At 42.2% G+C, this 24,697-nt stretch overlaps 1 non-coding gene across 1 annotated transcript; it reads right to left on the minus strand.

The window, feature by feature from the left end:
* Positions 1–24,374: 24,374 nt before the first annotated feature.
* On the minus strand, positions 24,375–24,481 carry LOC138990090 (U6 spliceosomal RNA). Its single transcript, XR_011466256.1, has one exon. It is a non-coding gene; the product is annotated as a U6 spliceosomal RNA (small nuclear RNA).
* Positions 24,482–24,697: the final 216 nt, after the last annotated feature.

Here is a 24,697-nt window from a genome sequence, read left to right on the forward strand (position 1 = left end):
ATGAAATTAAAAGACGCTTACTCCTTGGAAGGAAAGTTATGACCAACCTAGATAGCATATTCAAAAGCAGAGACATTACTTTGCCAACAAAGGTTCATCTAGTCAAGGCTATGGTTTTTCCTGTGGTCATGTATGGATGTGAGAGTTGGACTGTGAAGACGGCTAAGTGCCGAAGAATTGATGCTTTTGAACTGTGGTGTTGCAGAAGACTCTTGAGAGTCCCTTGGACTGCAAGGAGATCCAACCAGTCCATTCTGAAGGAGATCAGCCCTGGGATTTCTTTGGAAGGAATGATGCTAAAGCTGAAACTCCAGTCCTTTGGCCACCTCATGCGAAGAGTTGACTCATTGGAAAAGACTCTGATGCTGGGAGGGATTAGGGGCAGGAGGAGAAGGGGACAACAGAGGATGAGATGGCTGGATGGCATCGCTGACTCGATGGACGTGAGTCTCAGTGAACTCCGGGAGTTGGTGATGGACAGGGAGGCCTGGCATGCTGTGATTCATGGGGTCGCAAAGAGTCGGACACGACTGAGCGACTGATCTGATCTGATCTGATTTATGATCTATAGCATGAGGCCAAGTTAACTGTTCCAGAAGAGGGAATACACTCAGAAATTACAAATCTGTGATGAAATGTACTTATTCTGAGCCCATGGTTAAGAAGTATGTGATGTTGTATATCCAGGAATGACTAGAGCAACTAAACAGATCAATAATGTTATTGAGATGCAAGAAAGACATTGCTGTTTACTAAGACAGGGTGACTCCAAGACCATGGAACACAGTCATTTGCCTCACCTGGCTGGTGATTCTTGATGGACACAATGTTGGTTACTGCATGTTAAATAGTGATCCTTAAAGTTTCTATCACTTGGACTTTATACTAACTCAGGCTTGCTGTCTGCCCCACCTCGTCCAAATGCACGAGCCTTTGTTGCTGTGATAATCAGATCAGCCAGATAGAGCTGTGGACTGAATGTTTCTGCCCTAAAATCCATATGCTGAAGCCCTAGTCCACAAGGTGATGGTATCTGTGTAAGGGGTCTTCGAAGGTAATTGGGCCATGATGGTGAGACCCTCACAATGGGGCTAGTGCCTTTATAAGAATGGTGGCCCCAGAATGAAACCTGCCTGCCAAACCTCCCAATCTGCAGTACTGTGACACAGTTGTGCTGTTGAAGCCATCCAGTCTGTGGTCCTAGGCTGTAGTCACCAGAGCTGACTGGTACACAGGGTGAACAGTGACAGGAGGCAAACAGGCTAGAGGGGACCCATGAGAGCTATCTGTAGTCAGCTCCCCTACCCAAGCTAGAGCAGCCCAGCAGAATTAATAGACATGATTACTTGTGGGTGGATGCACTGTTGCCCAACCTAAATTACAAACATAACTTTAATTAATATTGTTCATATATTACTCGTACATACTCCTACCTAGAAGAGACTGTTGTAATGCAGGGCAGTGAGGAGTGGAGAAGAAGGCTTTTGCTAATAGCCCCGCGCTTTTCAGGGAGTTAGCAATTAATCATCCACCCCTGCTGTTTACGAAAGGGCCAGCCATCCATCTAAGGTGGGACAACAATTACAGACCTTAATAAACAGAACTTATGCAGATGACACCACACTTATGGCAGAAAGCAAAGAACTAAAGAGCCTCTTGATGAAAGTGAAAGAGGAGAGTGAAAAAGTTGGCTTAAAGCTCAACATTCAGAAAACTAAGAACATGGCATCCAGTCCCATCACTTCATGGGAAATAGATGGGGAAACAACGGAAAGAATGACAGACTTTATTTGGGGGGGGGGCTCCAAAACCACTGCAGATGGTGATTGCAGCCATGACATAAAAAGACACTCCTTGGATGAAAAGTTATGACCAACCTAGACAGCATATTAAAAAGCAGAGACATTACTTTGCCAACAAAGGTCCATCTAGTCAAAGTTATGGTTTTTCCAGAAGTCATGTATGGATGTGAGAGTTGGACTATAAAGAAAGCTGGGCACTGAAGAATTAATGCTTTTGAACTGTGGTGTTGGAGAAGACTCTTGAGAGACCCTTGGACTACAAGGAGATCCAACCAGTCCATCCTAAAGGAAATCAACCCTGAATATTCACTGGAGGACTGACACTGAAGCTGAAGCTCCAAGACTTTGGCCACCTGATGCAAAGAAATGACTCATTCGAAATGACCCTGATGCTGGGAAAGATTGAAGGTGGGATGAGAAGGGGACAGCAGAGAATGAGATGGTTGGATGGCATCACCAACTCAATAGACATGAGTCTGAGTAAACTGCAGGAGCTGGTGATGGACAAGGAGGCCTGGAGTGCTGCAGTCCATGGGGTCGCAATGAGTCAGACACGACTGAGCAACTGAACTGAACTGAACTGAAGGATGAAGTGCATAACTTTATAACACAGGAATCCAAGAAGCTATTCTTTTCTTTCTTTCTTTCTTTTCTTTCTGTCTGTCTGTCTCTCTTCCTTCCTTCTTCCCTTTCTTCCTTCCTTTCTATGTTGAAGTATAGTTGATTTACAGTATTATAATAGTTTCAGGTGGACAACATAGTGATTCAGTATTTTTATAGATTATACTCTATTTAAAGTTATGAAATGAAGATGGTATCTCCCTGTGCTGTACAATGTCTCTTTGGTGCTTTTATACATAGTAGTGTGTCTCTCTTAGACCTGCATCCTTATCTTGCCCTTTGCCACACCCCTCTCCCTGCTGGTAACTACTCCTCTATTCTCTACATCTGTGAGTCTGCTTCAGTTTTCTTTTATTCAATTATTTGGTTTTTTTTTTAGATTCCACATATAAGTTTTAACACATTTATTTGTCTTTCTCTGTCTGACTTATTTCACTAGCATAATACCCTTCAGGTCCATCTATTTTATTGCAAATGGCAATTTTTCATTTTTTTATGGTTGAGGGATAGTCCCTGCAAAGTTTCTGCAGAAAATCAGCTGACAACCATACAGGGCGTCCCTTGTATATGACTCTATTTTTCCCTTCTACCTTTAAATTCTCTTTATCTTTAATTTTTGCCATTTTAATTATGATATGTCTTGGTGTGAGTGTCTCTGGGCTCATCTTATTGGGGGATTTCTGTGCTTCCTGTGCCTGAAAATCTGTTTCTTCAGTTTGGGAAGTCTCCACTCATAATTTCATCAAATATGTTTTCAACACTTTACTCTCGCTTTTCTCTTTCTAGGACTTCTATAACACAAATGTTGATATACTTGATGTTGTCTAAGAGGACCCTTAAACTATTCTCATCTTTCAGAATTTGTCTTTCTTTTCGGTGTTCTGATTTGTGATTTCCATTATTCTGTCTTCCAGATCACTTTAAAGGGGTTCTTCTGTATCACCCAGTTTGCTATCAGTCCCTTCTAGGGCATTTTTCATTTCAATTATTGTATAGTTCAGAGGGCTGGGGAGAATCTTCAGGTGAAGATTCCACTAAGAAATGAAAAGTTCCCAAGAGTCATATGTATGACCTTAAAAATCGCAAGAAAATACAGAGCTCAGCATCAGATAAACCTTGCAGTATGACCATGGGTTAGATCCAAAATTTTGGCCACCTGATGCGAACAGCTAATCACTGGAAAAGACCCTAATCCTAGGAAAGATTGAGGGCAGGAGGAGAAGGGGACAACAGAGGATGAGATGGCGGCATGGCATCACAGACTTATTGGACATGAGTTTGAGCAAACTACAGGAGATAGTGAAGGACAGGGAATCCTTGCGTGCTGCAGTCCATGGGGTTGCAGAGTCGGACATGACTTAGCAACTGAGCAAAACAAATGGCCATGGGCAGTTGGACTTCTTTGAGCCTTGGTTTCCTTATCCATAAGATTGTGTATCATAATACCAACTTTTCAGAGCTTATGTCCAAAGCAAAGGAAAGGAAATATAAGAAACCGTTGAACTGTGTCTGGAACAATAAAAGAAAAACTGTTTATTTCAACCTCAGCTGCCCATCACATTTGCATCTTCTGCAGGCTGTACCTGCAGGCACCTGAGGCAGGTGATGAAATGGGTTTATTAGACAGTAAATCAGGAAAGTCAGGGAAGGACAAAGAGCCCAGTCACTGAGCTTCCTGCACAAGCCAGTCACCCTGAAAATAACCTGCGGGTGTTTCCAGGAATCACAGAGCCTCCCATGAATCAGGGCCTTCGGGGTCATCTGGCGAGAAACAGAAACTCTGGCAAGATCTCCTTGCCCTCGTTCTCTGACACTGACTAGTGGCATCAAAGAAGGGCTGCTCCAGGACTGCCAATGTCTTCCCTGCAGAAAGAGATGCTTCATCAGAGTCACCTCCAAAACAGTGCAGGTAAGGAGGAAAAGCACTGCAGTGCCTGAGCTGGGTTCAGTTTATATTCACAATGTCTCCCTTTCTGCCTGAGCTTCATGACTTGGCAGTGAAAGTCGTTTCAACACAAGGTCCTTAATAACATCGGTGTTCATTCCAGACTATCCGATACACCCAATTAATATGTTCTGTGGATGATCTATCACCCTGCAAAGCTGCTAAATGAATCAAGTTCATTACGTGCCCTTCTTTTATTAATAACACAAGTAGCATCTCTGCAGAAAAGCCATCGGCAGGGCTGGTTTCTGGTTCTCATTGGAACCCGTCGTACAGAAAGGATACGAATCAAGATAACCAGAGGCTGTCTGTCAGCCTGGAACACCAACTCGGCGCCAGATGTGGGGGCAGCTGACATGCTGTATCAGCTCCCAGGAAACAGCGTCCAAAGGGGATTCCTGCTGCAGCAGAGCCTGTCCACACGTATGTCAGCCTGAAAAACCATTATTTAAAAACCTCTCCCTAACAACAGAAAGCAAAGAACCAGATTATTACATTAGGAGTGACCCCAAAGGTCATCTAACCCAGTGGTCCTCACCTGTTACCGTAAATAACAATCATCTGAAATCTTTTTAAAAGTATCAACCTTCAGTAAAGAGGGACCAGCAAACCCCAAAGGACTAAACGGGCAGAGGCCACTCGGTGACCACAGCTGAATTAAATTAAAAAGAGGGACAGAAAAGTCCCAAACATTTAGAAATTGTGCAACAGATTTTCAAGTCATCCATTGGTCAAAGAACAAATTATAAGTAAATTTATAAAATGTTTTTAATTGAATGATAATGGACACACAACATATTAACATTTGTGGGATGCAGCAAAAATAGTGCTTAAATATAAGTTTATAGCCTCAAATGGATATAATAAAAAAGAAAAATTTAAATCAATAACCTGTGTGTATGCTTAGTCGCTTCAGTCATGTTCGACTCTTTGCAACCCCATGGACTATAGCCTGCCAGGCTCCTCTGTCCATTGGAATCTCCAGGCAAGAATACTGGAGTGGAGACTTCCCTGGTGGTCCAGTGGTTAAGAATCCTCCTTGCAATGCAGGGGACACGGGTTCAATTCCTAGTGTGGAAAGATCCCACATGCCACAGGGCAGCTAAGGCCATGTGCCACAACTTCTGAGACTGCGCCCTAGAGCACAGTAACCACATAAGAGAAGCCATGGCAACGAGAAGCCCATGCCCCACAATTAGAGAGTAGGCCCTGCTCTCCACAACTAGAGAAAGCCCACGTGCAGCAGTGAAGAACAGGTACAGCTAAAGGTAAAGATAAATACAAATTTTAAAAGAAGAATACTGGAGTGGGTTGCCATGTCCTCCTCCAGGGGATCTTCCGGACCTATAATGGGGAGAGGTCACTCCAGTGCTGCATAAGCAATTTTTCGTGGGCAGTGAGGCTGGTCTGAGGCAGAAGGACCACCCACTGCCCAGCATTCCCCCACCTTCACAGCTCAGCAACCCTGAAAGGAATGAGGTCCAGTTTGCAGGGCCAATCTGTTTCCCAACAGGGTTCTTAGCGTAAAACCTTTGGAAACTTGTTGTTTTGTTCTGATTTTTTGTGTGATCTAGCATTTTTCAAGGAAAATTGGATGAGGAGGGTAGTTCAGTTGGCTTATGAAAGCACAGGGATTGTCAGAGCCCATTAAGCAGGTAAATTATGATCTAAACAGGCCAGCTCTTATTTACCGTGATTTCCCAGGGGGCCTTCCTAGGAGGCTGTTGCAGCTTCATTAACATCAGTCTGTGATGAGGCCCCAGGTTGGGGGCGGGGAGCAGCTGCAGCTTTGGAGTCAATCCAAGGCCTGTCTGGAACAGTGCAGCTCAGGGGAGAAGCTGCCCTGACACAAAGGGCCAAGGAACCTCAGGTTACCATGCATGAGGTATTTCTTCACAACAGTGTGGTCTGTGAATTCAGCTAGAGGGTAATTTGGGGATCTGATTGCATAATACTAAGGGAATTACTTGTAGTCTGACTTTATCGTTGGGCAGTTTGTTTGCAGTTACACCTGATCTCTGAGTTTTAGTACAATCCTACCCACAATTGTTCTGTATTTAGACCTCCACAGAAAGATAACTTGTTATGTTGTTGGGTACCGGGCTAGCATCTATTTTATAATATGTCTGCACCCAAATTTCTTCTTTACTTTTGCTTTTCTTCAAGGTACTTTTATAATATCAAAGTACAATTTGTTTTGACTGTGTAATAGCATATATAAAATAATGCATGACTCAGAAGTAAAAATAGAGCACAGCAAAGGAAACCCATAAACAAAATAAAAGGACAACCCACACAATGGGAGAAAATATTTACAAATGATGAGACTGACAAGGGGTTAGTCTCCAAAATTTGCAAACAGCACATGGAGCTCAATACGAAAAAAACAAACAACCCAATCAAAAAAATGGGCAGAAGACCAAACTAGACATTTCTCCAAAGAAGACATATGGATGGCCAAGAGGCACACAAAAAGATGCTCCACCTCACTAGTTACTGCTGCTGCTGCTGCTAAGTCGCTTCAGTCATGTCCGACTCTGTGCAACCCCACAGGCAGCAGCCCACCAGGCTCCTCCGTCCCTGGGATTCTCCAGGCAAGAACACGAGTGGGTTGCCATTTCCTTCTCCAATGCATGAAAATGAAAAGTGAAAGTGAAGTCACTCAGTCGTGTCCGACTCTAGCAACCCCATGGACTGCAGCCTACCAGGCTCCTCAGTCCGTGGGTTTCTCCAGGCAAGAGTACTGGAGTGGGGTGCCATTGCTTTCTCCATTACTAGTTACTAGAGAAATGCAAATCAAAACTACAATGAGGTATCACCTCGCACCAATCAGAATGACCATCGTCAAAAAGCCTACAAACAATAAATGCTGGAGAATATGGAGAAAAGGGAACCCTCCTACACTGTTGGTGGGAATGTAAACTGGTGCAGCCACTATGGAGAACAGTATGAAGGTTTCTTCAGAAACTAAAAATAGAGCTACCCTGAAATCCTATTCCTAGGCATATATTCAGAGAAAAACATAGTTCAAAAGAATACAGACACCCCAATGTTCATTGCAACACTGTTTACAATAACCAGGACATGGAAGCAACCTAGATGTCCATCAACAGAGGAATGGATAAGGAAGATATATACATATATATAATGAAATATTAGTCATCAAAAAGAATGAAATAATGCCATTTGCAGCAATACAGATGGAGATGATCATACAAAGTGAAGTAAGTCAGACAGAGAAAGACAAATATCATGTGATATTGCTTATATGGAGAATCTAAAAAAAATGATACAAAAAATGAAAATAGAATAATCTCTGTTTTTCATTAGAACAGAGAGCAGGCTTGTGAGGTGCAGACACCTGGTGTCTTAAACCAGACGCCAGGATGATAGTCAGGCTGGGGACTTGCCCACACTTACCCACGCAGCTGCACATCACCCGTTTTCTCCATGAACAAGGACAAGTACAACCATGGGAGCTCCCAGAAAGGAGATCGAGGCCACAGGGCCATGACTCTCATGGTGACTGACAGTCCCAGCAGACCTGCAGCTAAAGGTTTCCCGGGATGTGGACTTTTCAGTGCCAAAGTCTTGTTACAGGGCTGAACCAACCAGAGCCCTCCCCTGCTCCTGCCTGAGCCCTTTTGTCAGGGCCCGGGAACCTTCCTTTCCAGATTCCCACCGCAGACTACCATCTCTCTTGCTCTTTCCACTGACGAAATATTTGGGGAAAAATATTACAGTTTCACTGCACTGTGTTTTTTCTTGTTGGTTGTATAAAGATAAATATATTCTTATCTTAAATAAGATAAGTGTTCCTGACACTTGACTGAGATGTCTTGGTAAAAATAAAACGAAGAACTGAGCACAGCATCTGGTTTTGGGGCCCCTTGCGGGTTCATCAGGGGCTGGGTCCATGAACAAGCCCAAATCCAACCACAGGAGCTCCCAGAAAGGAGACCGAGGCCGGGGTCCCACAGCCTCAGACATCCTGGGAGAAACACTCAGAGCTGTGATGCAGTGGGTATCTTCTGTGGGTGCGTTAAGCGTTTTAGGTACTAAGGCATTTGACCTGTTATCATTTACATTTTTCACAGGAGCAAACCGAATCCTAGAAAAGGTGAGTAACCTGCCACAGGCCACAAGATCACCACGTGGTGGAGACAGCCTCACACCCAGGATGTCCTGTTAGTGCAGGCCCGTGTGCCCAACACACAGTGAGGCCAGGCACACTGTGACATCGAAGTGCAGAACAGAGAGGGGTTTACTGCAGGACTGGGTAAGCAGACCTGTAGCTCATGCCCTAAGAAGCCTAGAGCTCCCTGAAGGTTTTTACAAAGCATTTTTAAAAGCAGGTGAGGGAGGGGGTCTCAGGGTGTGTGATCAGTTCGTGCACAATCCTCTGATTGGCTGATGGGGAGGCAGCAGGTCGTATTAGAGGAAAGAACATCATCAGTCCTTAGGCTCCAGGAGGCCTGGGGCTCAAGGTCGTCAAGTAGTTAACATTTTCCATTTGGTGGAGAGAGGGGTGTTTTTTACATTTGCAAAACAACTTAGGAAACTATATAGCATCAGATAGTATCAGAAAACATCAAATACTGTTATCTAGGTACTCCAGAGAGGAGTTGCAGCAGAAGATGCGGGGGAAGGCCTGTCTCTCCCCAAGGCCCCTTGAGGTCCTGCTGGGTTACAGTCTCACTCTAGAACCTGCACTCGCATGGGCAATGTTTTCCAGTCTCCCCTCAAAGACTCTCTTAGACGGGGCCCCTCAGGAGCTGTGGTGAGATCCTGTGGGCAACCCCGTGCAGGACAAGCTTTTGTCACCAGGTAGAGTCAGATGATGGTCCTGTCACAGGATGACCAAGGGGAGCAGACGGGGCAGGAGAGGGGATGGGGTCGGGTGCTCATCAGCAATACCAGGAGTTCTAGGAATTCTCCACTTTATCAGTGGAAAAGTAAGGAAGTTTCAAGCAACACATTCAGTAAGAATTATTTCATGTTTGCTGGGATAAAGCCAAAAATTTGATTGTATGTTAAGTTGCTTCAGTCACGTCTGACTCTTTGCGACCCTGTGAATCATATCCAACCAGGCTCCTCTGTCCATGGAATTCTCCAGGCAAGAATACTGGAGTGGGTTGCCATTTCCTTCTTCAAGGGATCTTCCCAGCCCAGGGATCGAACCTGCATCTCCTGCATTGGCAGGCGGAGTCTTTACCACTGAGCCACCAGGAAGCCAAACCACTTCTTAATCCATAGGAAACAGAGGCGCAGGGCAGTCTCTTCAGATCTCAGCTGGCAGTGACCACGGGAACAGATGCAGCTTGGCAGGCAGATGCCAGGACTCATGCGGTGGGTCAGGAGAGCAGCTGCCTGCACAGCCTCAGGTTTCCCCAGACAGCAGAGAAACCATGCATGTATGGGCTCTCAGAGCAGAGTCGTCTGTAATGCAATTTTAGCTCATCTCATTGAGAAAGAAAAATGGGCAACATTCGCCAGTCGTGTCTGCCTGAGCCTTCCCTGGATCCACAGCATTTTTATCAATACAGGAAGTCAGAGACATAATTGAATTTACAGACTTGTGAAGAATAAATCAATTTCCCATGGAAAAACCCCAAGACCAGAGCTCATCCATAAGCTTCCTCCTCTGCTGTTTTTATTTTGTACTTGCTCATAGCATTGTACTCAACAAAGCCTTGTGACAGTCTCAATGACTCATTTTGGAATGAAAGCTTTTGAGAGATCTTTGCTCTGATAGTGGAACTTTCCTCTTTTCACACTGGCCTTGATTACATGGCAAGCTATGAAATTCAGTAACACTTGGGGTTTTGTAAAAAAGTCACTCTTTGGATATTAAAAAAGAAGGGAACAGAGGAGAATATTCTTAATCATTTCTCTTTCTAACATCAATTCAAATTCTTTCTTATAATCTCCTTTTTAGATTATATGTTTGAATATGTTGAGAAAAGGTGATATTTTAGAGACACATGTATGGATCTAAATGACTAAAATGGACAACATTCATACCTTAAATAAATCAGACATCTTTCCAAGTTGCACCAGGCAGGGCTGTGGCAGGAAACAGATGGTTGGCTCCAGGGGCTGATTAAGGAAGGGTCAACATCAGGACAGCTCACAGCAGAGTGGGCTCAGTCAGGCCTAAAGAGAGGACAGTGAGGCCCCCGCCAGCTGAGGGCAGGGGCTGCCCTGGGAACAGGCTGCGCTGTAGGATGCTGTAGGATGAGGCTGCAGAGAAGGCGAATTGCCTGGTCACAGTCCCGAAGTGGGGGTGGGGCTCAGGAAAAGCCCCCGAACCCTCTGCGTGTCCTAGATTGGATCTAGGTTTGAAGCAAGCTTTTCATCAACTCAATGGACATGAATTTGAGCAAACTCCAGGAGACAGTGAAGAACAGGGAAGCCCAGCATGCTGCAGGCCATGGGGGGTCAAAAAGAGTCAGACACAACTGAGCAACTGAACAACTGCCACACACTAGCTGTGTGAATAGAGGCACATAACTTATCTTCTTCTCTAAGCGTCCATGTTTTCATACTTAAAATGCTAAATAAGGTTGCTGAGAGAATTAAATGAGGAATGTAAGAAACGGTGTGCACAATAGAGCTAATGACCAGAACACAGTGCAGGAGGCCCCTGCTCCAGCTAACCCATCATGAGGACTGCGTGAAATAACATCTCAGGAGGCAGGACCTTGTGAAATACGTCTCAGGTTACCTCCCCCGGGTAAGAAAGGGGGGAAATTGTCCATTGGTACCTTCCATCCACTGGCCAGGGAGTCGGTGGTGACACTATAGTCCCACAGGATAGAAGCCAAAGGGTACCTGGCCATAGGGTCAGAGACACGACGCACCTGCCCTGAAGGTACACGGTAGCCGTGAGAAGCTGGAAGCCTAATGCAGCCCCAAGCATCTAATCGTGGGTCTTCCCACAGGAGAGGACGAACCTGAGGTTCCTCCACAAGCCGTTCTGAGATACAGCCACAGGTCCTGGGACATGACCTGAGCCTTCTGCACATCCAACAGTTCTCACTCCAGGCTGGAGAAATTTCCAAAATGCCAGAGCCTGTCAGAGCTTCAGGATTTGCAAAACACCCACCTCACTCTCGTCCATCCCCCTAAAACTTTCTGTGGTGAGAGAAAAGGACCACATCCTTCATATATATTAGAAAAATGTGAACACTGACTGAAATGTGAACACAACTGGACATTTATTGCGTCACTTTGAACGTGTTACATCTAACTTATGAGTAAGCAGATAAAACCCAGGCATCCAACAGTCACCTAATGAGACTGTTTTGTCTGTTGTCAAATAGAGCTGAGTTTTAATTATTAATTTACAGTCAAATAGTCTCTTTCGCTGAACCATTCCCGTGCAGACTAAAGGAATGCTTAGATTTCTGCTTAAACATTGTTTAGACCAACCTCTTGCTTTGCAGATTGAAGGCAGTGGGGATGAAAGAGATGAAGTAAGCTGTCACAAGTCAGCTGAGAAGGACTCAAGCTCACGTCTTCAGACTCCAGGTCTAACGTTTTCTCCATTTCACTCCACCGAGATCATTTTGTCTTCTTGATGTTTCATTTCATGCAGGTTTACTTTCTCTGTTCCGTGTGAAGCTCTGCCGCCATCATTTCTCTCCAGACTGCGGCGCAGTTTAAGGCTCATTTAGTTTATGGTGTTCGAGCAACCAAGCGCATCTTCCCCAGATGAAATTTTCACAGGGAAGCGTGGGGATCAGAGCCATCCCAAGCGACACCTCCTATGGTTCCCACAAATACCTCTGGGGCTGGCCCCTTGTGCCCTTGTGATGAGGGACACGCTATCGGGGCCAAGCACCTGCGGACCCCGGGGCTCTGAGGTCCTCACAGTGCACGTTCATCGCTGAGCCCCCTGCACCTGCATGGACAGGTAGAAACACAAGTGTGTCAGCCTCACAAGTAAAGATCCCACATGCAGACTGTGGGGTGAGAAGTGCTTTACAAACAACAAAAGATCCACCCACCGAAGGCTGAAGGAGCTCGGACGCCTTGTCTTCCTCTGTGACCTCTGCTCCAGAAATTTCCACATGTAATAGCACTTGCTCTAAACTCGATTTAATATTCTAAACATTCACTTGTGAAATGCAAAGTAGGCCCCTCACTGCTGGGTCTGCAGAGGATAGCTCAGTTCACTGCTCCCTATCACACAGCAGGGACCAGAGCAGTAATGTTGCAAAACCAGTGTGGCAGGAAAGAGACGCCGGAACCGGGATGCAGTGTCCATGCAGTATCCACAGAACCCGGAGCTGGGAGCTCGAATTTGGTCCCCTAGCCCCAGGGCATCTTCCTCACCGGAAACATCTGTTTAGATCTAATGTAGTGTAGGCCTCTAAAGACAATGATCTCAGCTTTTTCTAATCTGAAGTTTTTATTTGGCCTTTATTGGGGGGATGGGGTTGGAATGATTTATTTTTTAAATAACTGGTTATTGCTGTATCCCTATAACTTTATTGCTGGACATTGAAATTTGAATTTCTTCTTTTTTTTTTTTTTGCATGCAAAATTTTTTATTGGAATATAGTTGCTTTACAATGTGTTAGTTTTTGCTGCACAACAAAGTGAATAAGTTATATATTTTGCCAGATATAGAATTCTAGGTTCATAATTTCTTTTCTCTTTCAGCATTTTAAGGGTCTTTCTACTTTCTTCTGAATTGCTTCATTTCTGATGAAAGTTAGCACTGATTCTGTTGTTGTGAGAATTGTTTGAATATATGCATATATACGTACATGTGTTCATAGGTAGGTGGACAGATAGATAAGATCAGATGTCTCAACTATTAGATCTCTTCTCTTCCCTCCCCTGTCTTCAAGACTAAAAAGACTAAGAATGCAAATTCGTATTATACTGGACCGATTAAATATTAGCAAGCTCAAAGGGACAAATTACTTGCCCTTAAGGATTATTTGGTTTCTCGCTTTTTAAATGTTTTTTATTTATTCAAATAGCATATTCTGCCCAGCTCTACTGAAACCTCAGAACTATGAACTCTTACTTCAGGTCAACTCTGATTTTTATCATTGTTCCTCTCTTCCTGTGACTGCTTTTAAGATTTTCCCTTTCTCTTTGATTAGTGTCAATCCAAAATGACCTGGTTTGCTTTGCGTCTGTTTGGCCTGTTTTTTAAATCTGTAGGTTGATTTTTTTTTTATTAAATCTGAACATTTGCAGCCATTATTCCCTCAAATATGCTGTTCCACTGCAACATCCCTGTCTTCCCTTTCTGGCACTTTAGTCACGGGTGTGTTAACCCTCATGCCCACAGCCTCTGTTCCCTCAGTCACTTCTCTCTCTGGGTTTCCATTCCCATCACCCTTTCTAAAAACCTACTAACCTTCCTTCTGTTAATCTGTTTAATCTTCTGTTGAGCCCATCAGATAAATTTGCAATTCAGATACTGTGTTTGGCAGATGCAGTATGTTCATTTGGTTCTTTTCTAAAGAACTGACTTCTTGTCACCTTTTTTGTCCCCTTTTCCCTTAAGTCCTTGAACATACTTACAGTTGCTGTATTCAAGCCCTTATCTTTAAGGCCAGCATCTCTGGATATGGTCATTTTTATGGCTTTCTGAAAATTGTTGATGTTATGTTGCAGAATCTGACTTCTGTCAACTTCTTAGAAGAATACTGAGCCAATTAGCTTTATTCTGTTAGTGTTTATTTTTAGGCTTGGTTAGGCCTCCTTATTGTACCCTTGGACTGCAAGGAAATCAACCAGTCAGTCCTAAAGGAAATCAACCCTGAATAGTCATTGGAAGGACTGATGCTAAAGCTGAAGCTCCAATACTTTGGCCACCTGATATGAAGAACTGACTCATTAAAAGAGACCCTGATGCTAGGAAAGATGGAGGGCAGGAGAAAGGGGGCGACAGAGGATGAGACAGTGAGATAGCATCACCGACTCAATGGACATGAGTTTGAGCAAACTCTGAGAGATACTGAAGGACAAGGGAAGCCTGGTGTGCTGCAGTCAATGGAGTCACAAAGAGTAGGACATGACTTGGCAACTGAAAAACAACAACTCTAAGGCTAGCACACCCTGTGCTCTGGTCTTGCTTGGATTGCAGTTGGATGCCTGCGATGGCTTCTCAAATCGTCATAGTGTCTCTCAATATCGTGCGACCCCAACACACAAGCAGCAAGAGCAACTGCTCTTTGCCCACCTTCAAGGAGTCCCATCCTGTGCCTGCAGGACTTAATATTTGGCCAAAGACTCAAGAGAACCCCTGTGCAAACTCCTCCTCACGTGCCTTCTTCTCTGACAGCCAGTTCCTCATATTCCAGCAGCCTGAGTGGTCCTGAACTTTGTTCTGTGTTTGCTCCACCCAGCATCACCTCTGGACCTGGGCTTCTTTGCCCTAGGACATGGAGCAATGGGAAGTACCCGCAGTGAGAAAGCTGGAGGCATGTGAGGCTCATCTCTTGAGAGTCCCTTCTCCCTGGACCACAGCGTTGTGCTCTCTCATCTCATCTCTCACTGTTTCTCAACAAACAGTGGCTTCATGATTGTTTGCATTGGGAAAATGCATCTGATTTCCATCACTGCATCATGGTGCAGACCAGAAGCACCACCATTCCTTTTAACATAATGAAAATAAGCCTGTCATAAGTATGCATCGCATTAATGGAGAAATGCCATGGAAGCAACATGTTGTAATTGAAAACAGTCTCTTATGGGTTTTAGAAATTTGGGCTTAAGTTCCCAGCTCTGTGACTTCAATTAATCATTTAATCAATTTTCTCATTTGTAAATTAAAGAGGGAGTATATATAAAATTCTTCCTAGTTCTAATATCTTTTTATTCCATGGCACAAAGATAAAACTCATGAATTTTTCATTTTCAAAATAATCCTAAAAAGCATTCCCTTCATTTTAATTCTGATAATAGTTCATAAAAGCCTTGATAAAAGTAAGAAGAGGAAAGAAAACTGGGCACTTAATGTACTATCAAATTGTCTTTTATATGCTATGTCTAATGCTCAGCATATCATAGGCATTTAAATTTCCCATAAGAATAAATGTAACATATCAAATAACTCAGTGAATAATACCACCAAGAATTCACTACTCCCACTCTTCCCGAGGGGAACAGATAATGTGTTCTTTATTAATTCTAAGAATGACTTGAATACTAGCTGCCAACCTACTCATTTAGACTTCCTCTTTCATTGTAGACTGTCCTAGTTTAGTGACCACATTTAAACAAAACTGGAATCATTGGTGTAATCTGAGGATTGAAGAATTACAATCTTTATCTTCATTTATTCATTTACTCCACAAATATCTACTGAGAACTTATTATATACCGAGTACCGTATCAGCTTCTGGAGACAAAATTATGAGCAAAATAAACTTGGTATCTGCTGTCATAGAGTTTAAAGTCTAGTAGAGGAGATAGGCATTAATAAAATAATAATTTATGAATCAATGTAAAGTTTCAACTGTGAAATGCTCTGTCAAAGAAGAAACTCTTTATAAGAAGCTAGAATGTGGATTTAATCTTGGGAAGAAACAGCATCCCAGGAAGAATAGCCTCATGGTGAGACGAAGGGCTTCCCTGGTGGCTCAGGTGGTAAAGAATATGCTTGCAGTGCAAGAGACCCGGGTTCTATCCCTGGGTTGGGAAGATCCCCTGGAGAAGGAAATGGCTACCCACTCAGGTATTCTTGCCTGGAGAATTCCATGGACAGAGGAGCCTGGTGGACTACAGTCCATGAGGTCGCAAAAAGTCAGATATGACTGAGAAACTACCATTTTGAGAAGAAAGTGGTGGGCATCCTTGCTTTGTTCCTTATTTTAGACAAAATGCTTTCAGGTTTTCACTGTTGGGGATGATGTTACTTGTGGGCTTGTTATATATTTAACATATATGCAGAGTACATCATGAGAAATTCTGGGCTGGAGGAAGCACAAGCTGGAATCAAGATTGCTGGGAGAAATATCAGTAACCTCAGATATGTATATGACACCATCCTTATGGCAGAAAGTGAAAAACTAAAGAGCCTCTTGATGAAAGTGAAAGAGGAGAGTGAAAAAGTTGGCTTAAAGCTCAACATTCAGAAAACTAAGATTATGGCTGCTGCTGCTTAGTCAGTCGTGCATCCGGTCCCATCACTTCATGGCAAATAGATGGGGAAACAGTGGCTGACTTTATTTTCTGGGGCTCCAAAATCACTGCAGATGGTGATTACAGCCATGAAATTAAAAGATGCTTATTCCTTGGAAGGAAAGTTATGACCACCCTAGATAGCATATTGAAAGCAGAGACATTACCTTGCCAACAAAGGTCCGTCTAGTCAAGGCTATGGCTTTTCCTGTGGTCATGTATGGATGTGAGTTGGACTGTGAAGAAGGCTGAGTGCCAAAGAATTGATGCTTTTGAACTGTGGTGTTGGGGAAGACTCTTGAGAGTCCCTTGGACTGCAAAGAGATCCAACCAGTCCATCCTAAAGGAGATCAGTCCTGGGTGTTCATTGGAAGGACTGATGTTGAAGCTGAAACTCCAATACTTTGGCCACCTCATGCGAAGAGCTGACTCATTTGAAAAGACCCTGATGCTGGGAAAGATTGAGGGCAGGAGGAGAAGGGGACAACAGAGGATGAGATGGTTGGATGGCATCCCCGACTCAATGGACATGGGTTTGGGTAGACCCTGGCAGTTGGTGATGGACAGGGAGGCCTGGCGTGCTGCGGTTCATGGGGTCACAGAGTCGGACACGACTGAACTGAACTGTCATATATGGCTTTTATTATGTTGAGGAATGTTCCCTCTATACCCCTTTGTTGAGAGTTTTTATCATATATAGATGTTGAGATTTGTCAAAAGCTTTTTCTGCATCTATCAATGATCATATGATTTTTATTCTTTAGTTTGTTAATAAGGTATATCACATTGATTGTTTCACAGGTATTGAACCATCCTTGTATCCCTGGGATAAATCTCATGGTTTTTCTAGTTTTATGAATATTAATCCTATATTCTATAAAATATAATATTGTAAAATGACATATGCATTACCAACAATTCCTCAACAGGATATTCATTCATCATTCTGCAAATTTGCACACACTAAAAGTATTGCTTACAGTGACAAAAATTGCAGATGACCTTACAATCCAGCAATATGAGTTACACAGCTATCAAACATTATAGAAAATATACATAATAAATTAGTAAGTTTAAAAAAATAGGTTGAAAAAAAATAGGTTGATGCAAGAAGTATGTTAACTAATCACTTAATTTGGAAATACATGTATATGTTAGGTATACACAGAAAAATATCTAAAAATGTATATACTATAGCTTTGGCAATGAGCATTTTTGTTATAAATGTTTTATTTTTCTTTTTTATAATTTTGTACATTTTAGTAGCTTGTGTTAATTTTATAATCAAGATATTTTCACTTTAATTTTAATGGGAATATTTTAGCAGGTTATTTTAAGCATAAAAGTGAGGGGATAAAATTTTAATATTGAAAAATCCACTCTAGCAGATGTGTTTATGTAGAGTAGATGCACATACACAAGTTAGGATTTCAACAGAAGTCCAGGCTGATGATGATTTGAACTAGGGGTTTAGTGTTGGTGACAATTGAGAAGATAAATTCTAGAAACTATAGAAAAAATGGACAGAAATTGATGTTTAGCTACCCTCTGCTCTCAAAATACTACACATTTGGGATAAGGACATGTACACTGAATCACAATGACCATTTCCTTGTTGAAATTATAATCACTTGTGATTCTTTTTCTTATTTAAGTCCTTTTAAGCATTTGAAATATCAAATCCATGTAATTATTTTCCAATTTCTTAGCAATCCTAAGCTGTCAGAATTGTATTCATGAATAAAATATGTGTATTAAACCCAAATAATATCCTGTGATATCACCAATGGTCACTAATAAAAATTATTTTAATAAATTAATAAATTTAAAGTCAAAATAAATTTAATTAAATTATAAATTTAGCAATAATAAAATAATTAAATTATAAATTTAAATTTTATTTTAGTAAAATAATGGTCTAAGTTGATTAAAACAGTGATGACCAGCAAAGAAGTTGTTTGTTAAATAAGTTATTTGGCAAAAATCTCCTGAACATCTACTATCCAACTATGTGCAAAATTATGTGTTGGATAAAGATTATGACTAATTGAATAAGAAACGGTCCCCTCCCCAAAGAATTCTTAATCTCGGGAGGATACTGAAGAAACATCATTAACTACATTCCAATGTAATAATAACAACAACCAGCACATACCAAATACACATCGTATGTTGAGAGATGAAATAAATAATCCACATATATTATCTCATTTAATTTTCACACCAACCCTATAAAATATTAAATATAAAATTATTAGCTCCATGTCACATATGAGGAAACAAGACTTAGAAGGTTTTGTAATTGGCTCAGTATCAAACAGCTAATAAGGGATAATACAGAGACTCAAATCCAGGCATGACTGCAGAGCACACCTGCTGTTCTGTTACACTAAAAGAATGAGCAGCTTCTGCACAGAACACAGGCAATTTATCCCTGGAGAGAAGCTGAGGACCGTCCTACAGAAGAAGTAGTTTTTGCTCCAGACTTGAAATTTTCCTCATGCTTAAAAATGTGCAGGAATTCAAGACAGAGAATTTAGGAGAAGCAGATAGAAATAAAAATGAATGATATACAGTCATGTATGACTAGAGAACAGGATGTCAAAAGCCATTGACAGACAGATGAGGCTTCAAAGGAAAGAAAAGTACTTCCTGAATTTAAAGAAGGTCCTTAAATGTCAAAGAGCCAAGAATAACACGCCTTCTATCTAGCCAGAATCTCATTAATTTTTAATGAATAAAGGCAATTCTGATGTGTACATAAAGTTGTAAAATGGCCACAAGGAAATATATCATCAGATAGTTTACATTCTTGAATTAAAGATTATTAGGAATTTAAAGGTTTGAATTTACTGTCACATAAAGACATACATGCTTGTCAGCTGTGTTGGATGTTGTTGATCAACAGTTTTTTAATTTAATAGCATTCAAAAATAAGAACAAATATCACACATTAAGGCATATATGTGAAATCTAGAAAAACTGGCACAGATAAACTTATTTGTAAAGCAGAAATAGAGTCACAGATATAGAGAACAAGCTTTTGAATACCAAAGAATGGGGGTGGGATGAATTGGGAAACTGGAATTGAGACATATACCCTATTGACACTATATATAAAATAGACATTTAATGAGAACCTACTGTACAATGCAGGGTACTCTACAGTGCTCTGTGGTGACCTAAATGGAAAAGAAATCCAAAAAAGAGGAATCTATGTATACATATAGCTAATCCACTTTGCTGTACAGCAGAAAGTAACACAACAATGCAAAGCAACTATACTCCAATAGAAAGTAATTAAACATTTTTTATATGTCTTATTAGGGTTGAATGCACCCTTTCTAGACAATGCAAACAGTTCTAACCCCTGCCGCAGGGTGGTTGGCAGGCAGCAGTGGAGAGAGAATGGTGCCCCCAGTAAGGTCACTACACAAAACTGCACAGAAGCTCTGGTTGGGAGGTGACACTGAGAGAGAGGATCTGAGTCGAGTGGAAGGTGTGAAAAAGAATCCACTGACAATGTTGCAGAGTTCAAACACCCCAACATCCACCATCCCAGCTTCCCCGCAGTGACCATCCCTCAAGGTCCTCGTGTCCACACTCCTGGGAGCACATGCAGCCTTAAATGCAGTTACCTCCCCCAGCATGAGCAGATAAGAAGCCAAAACCCCACAGTCAAGAAATCAGAAAAGCAGTAGGGGAAAAAGTCACTCTTAGTCCCAAACCTGCCATTTTTGTCATTTTTACTGAATCGAAACGGTAATTAAAGTTGTCCAGATGCTGTCAGTTCAGGGGAGCACTAAAGTAGAAAACACAAAATTGCTTTAATTGCCTTGAAGAGATTAAATTTGAACGTAGCGGGCTCTCCATTAATCTAGCCTCCATTTTGGGCAGAGAAAACACTCACTAGCTTGTGTTTCAAGAATATCGATCTATCTGAGCTGTGTGTGTATTCTTAAATAACTGTAGGCAGGCTATAAATCTACTGTCTGATTCTTATTGGTGCCTCAAGCTATCCTGTTCATCCCACAAAGACTGTCTGTTTCCCCGGTTCTGTCTTGCTAACTTAGAAGCGTCTCACCTGGGTGCAGACGCAATCACAAAGCTATAAACGTAGACTCTCTGGGGCAGAAATTGTTATGGCATCTCTAAAGTAAAAATAGACTAGATTGATGAGGTCTCAAAGCACTGCCTCTAATGAGCTGAAGACTCCCATCTGTGCTCTTTCCTGACGTGGAGGAAGCCAGGGAGAAGCAATCAATGAGATGCAATGACCTCTTCATCAACATTAAAGTAACAGTGGGATATGCAGAGGGGTTCCTGAAGGCACTGAGGTTTAGCCTAATAACTGAAGACAAATAAACAAAATTAAAGCGTTAATTCAAACAGGGTGTGACAAATGTAGCTGTAAGAAATGCACTCATCTGAATCTATAAACATTAACCAACCAAACAAATCCCACATCCCCAAGGAAGGTAAAGATCAGCTGGCAAGTTAAGGTTTCCTTGGAAAGTAAGACACTCCATGGACCCTTCCCCGTGTAAGTGGCACAAGCCTACAGTGATCCATCACTCTTCTCCAGATGCTAGCAGGCTGGCTTCTGAGGCTTCAGTCTGCTCTTGAGGGGAAAGACAAGGCTGAGAGAAAGCCAAGCAACACTGGACTCAGAAAGTGCAGCAGAAAGCGAACGCGCATAGAGAAATGTCTGTTTCCAGGTAAATCATATTTATAAAGTACGTTGGAGTGAAAATCAAACACCTGTGGAATGTTACCTGTGGAAGATCTTGGGAGGATATCTTGTTGAATTAACCACAACTGTAATGTTTTGAGGCAGACACTTCATTTTGTTGACTAACATTCAGGATTTATTTATTTCACTTGAGTTCACAGAACTGGAAGGAAGATTCTCGGAACTGGAAGGAAATGGCTTCCCTGCTTTTTCTGCATTTTCTCCATTGGAAGTTCAACTAGACTAGTCTGACTTCAGTCTCCAGTCCTGTCTAGTGAAATATTCCAGTGGACATTAACACCTGCTGCAAACTGATTAGGTCCTTCAGAGTAGAGTGCCCTGAAAAATAGTTCATTCAAAGGAAATGCAATTGTCAGGACAGAAACAAAAGGTTGCTTTGCCATTCTGCCTCAGGACCTGTCAACTTCAATAGCAATTGTCCCTGGGATGGAATAAATGCACAGACCAGTATGAGTGGAGGGAAGAAAATGATTTAATAAGAATTCCTACTTACGGAAAGCTTCATGCCTGCAGAGAAGGGCATGCTTCAGCACCCTTGGAGAGGAATGGTATTTAAATTCAATATGAAGTGTCATGATCAAAATATGCTTCTACTCATCACCATCAAACATGTACAAAAGTGAATTTTTACCATTGAACTACAGCAGATTAATGTTTCTTTTAATTAGCAGGAAATCACAGGTGATAAAATACTTTAAGACATCTATTTTCCAGTCATACAACATAGATGGCACTTTTTCCCTGAGAATGTAACCCTTGAATGACTTTGTCACCTCCTACTTGATAAATGGAAATGTTTTCTTCTACTCAAGGTCACAGCAAGACAAACAAACCTGTGGAAGGCAGTGAAGATGAAATGTGCCCAGTGTTTTTTTTTAAAAAAATTGTTTATAGTTTTCTGGTTTAGTTCAATCAAGTAAAGCATCAGAGAAAAAGAACAATGACTACCAGTAAACAAAGAGGGTGAAAGACTGAACTCAGTGTCAGTCAAACGTCCTAACTTCATACATATTTATTATACTGTCTCCAAACATAAAGTTTTTAAAAAGCATCTGTGCTGATATATCTGGCAAGCTTTTTCTTGGGGGATTAAATCTAGTGACCCGACACTAAGAGACAGGGACACTCATTTTAAGGGAAAGAATTTCCAAAACAGTCCTAGTTTGGTCTTTTCTTTCTTCAACTACTGTAACATTTAACAGGTGGAAGGGAAATATTTGTGAAATAAATAATGCCTTTTTCTTTTTATTCCCTATCTTCCTTTCAGAGCAGCAGACTGGATGGTTATCACAGGTTCACATATAAAGAATTTCTTTAAATATTTTAAGGTACTAAGTAGAAATCTTCTATAAGTTATACGAGGAAATACGGAGGTGCTTTAAAACGCCCTAGTAGCTGAAGAACAGCACATTATATCGGAAACAGGGGCTCTCACAAGGTCACAACTAAGGGGTCTCATCTGGAGCTTGACTGGGAAAGGGTCTGTTTCTAAGAGCATGTGGTCCCCAACAGAACCCACTTTTTCTCCCTCCTGCTGAGAGACCCCTGTGTGTGTCCTGCCTTGCTGTGAAAGTATCAATCATGTAATGGTGTCCAACTCTTTGCAACCTCACTGACTATAGCCCACCAGGCTCCTCTGTCCATGGGATTTCCCAGAATCCTAGAGTGGGTTGCCATTTCTCCTCCAGGGGATCTTCCCAACCCAGGGATCAAACATGCAGGTATCCTGCATTTCAGGCAGATTCTTTATTATCTGAGCCACCAGGGAAGCCCTGTCTTGCTGCAACAATTAGTAACTGAACTCTTCACTGCCGGTGTGTTCCTGGCAGTCCTAGAAGCAGAGCACTGGGCTTTGTCCCTCCTCCAGTTGCTCTCCTCTTACACAGCAAGTGTATCCGCACCCTCTTTGCATCACGTGACTAAGGAGTTCTCATGTGTGGTCAGATCAGCACAGTGACAAGCAGCATCCTCACATTGTCCAGGCATGTCCCTGAGTTTACATCCTGAGAATATACTATGATTGTTCTTCCAGCTCAGAAAATGCAGAAACATCTAACCTCATACACAACAAGCATCTCAAGGCAGGGAGAGCCAGGTGATTGTTTTCCCATAATCAGAAAAGGAGAAAGGGGCAGCAGAGAATGAGATGGTTGGCTAGCATCACCAGCTCCATGGACATGAATTTGAGCAAACTCCAGGAGATAGTGGAGGTCAGAGGAGCCTGGCATGCTTCAGTCTATGGTCTTTGGGATCACAAAGAGTTGGACATGACTTAGCGACTGAACAACAATCAGCCCTTTCTTTGAGGAACCATTAAAGAAAAATAAATAAAATATATCTAAAGCATATGTTTTTACATATGTATATACATAGGCACATGCATACACACAAACATGTATATATACACATAGGCAGGCACACGTGTGTATGTAAAGCTACATTTCAGAATTGGCTATGGGTCCATATAAACTCTCCTGAAACAAGCATTCATATGGAAATTGTCTAACATAAGGAAATCGAGAATCGATACTGAGTAATTTGTCTGTTATTAATTTTATTACATTAGCAGCAGCACATTCATTTCAATTATTGATCTAGCCAGCATATTTAGAGTGGGCAAAGTTTCTTGTACTGACAACCAGCCAAATAGAGTGGGGGAGACAGAGAAAGGGGAATATTCTGTACATACCCTGGCTCCTTCAGGCTTCAAACAGGAGAATTTCATTCTTTTCAACCATCAGGAGCTCCATAGTCTTTTTGGACTAAAGCTCTCAGCAGACTTTCCCCACAGAGTGAGCAGCAACTTTTGTCCCTGTGATTCCTGTATTCAAAATATTCATAAGGAGGACATTTTGGTGTCCAGGCTGTAAATGCTGATGTGCTTATTCATGTCCAACTTTTTGCAACCCCATGGACTGTAGCCCACCACACTCTTCTGTCCATGGAATTCTCCAAGCAAGAGTACTGGAGTGAGTGCATTGCCGTTCCCTTCTCCAGGGGATCTTCCTGACCCAGGGATCAAACTCAGGTCTCCTGCACTGTAGGTGGATTATTTATTGTCTGGGCCACCAGGGAAGCATTCTTCTGTTGAAGAACATTTGAAAATACAGAATGTTTCACAAATCTGCCTGTCACCCTTGTCCAGGGGCCATGTTAATCTTCTCTGTATCGTTCCAATTTTAGTATATGTGATGCCCAACCAAGCACACCATAAAGTCTTAAGAATCAAAAAAGTCTTTCTTGAACTAGAATCAGTTCAGTTCAGTCGCTCAGTCGTGTCCGACTCTTTGCAACCCCATGAACGCAGCACGCCAGGCCTCCCTGTCCATCACCAATTCCCAGAGTTCACTCAAACTCATGTCCATCAAGTCGGTGATGCCATCCAGCCATCTCATCCTCTGTCGTCCCCTTTTCCTCCTGCCC

Source organism: Bos mutus, chromosome 11, assembly GCF_027580195.1.
Source record: "Bos mutus isolate GX-2022 chromosome 11, NWIPB_WYAK_1.1, whole genome shotgun sequence".
Classification (NCBI taxonomy): Eukaryota; Metazoa; Chordata; class Mammalia; order Artiodactyla; family Bovidae; genus Bos; species Bos mutus.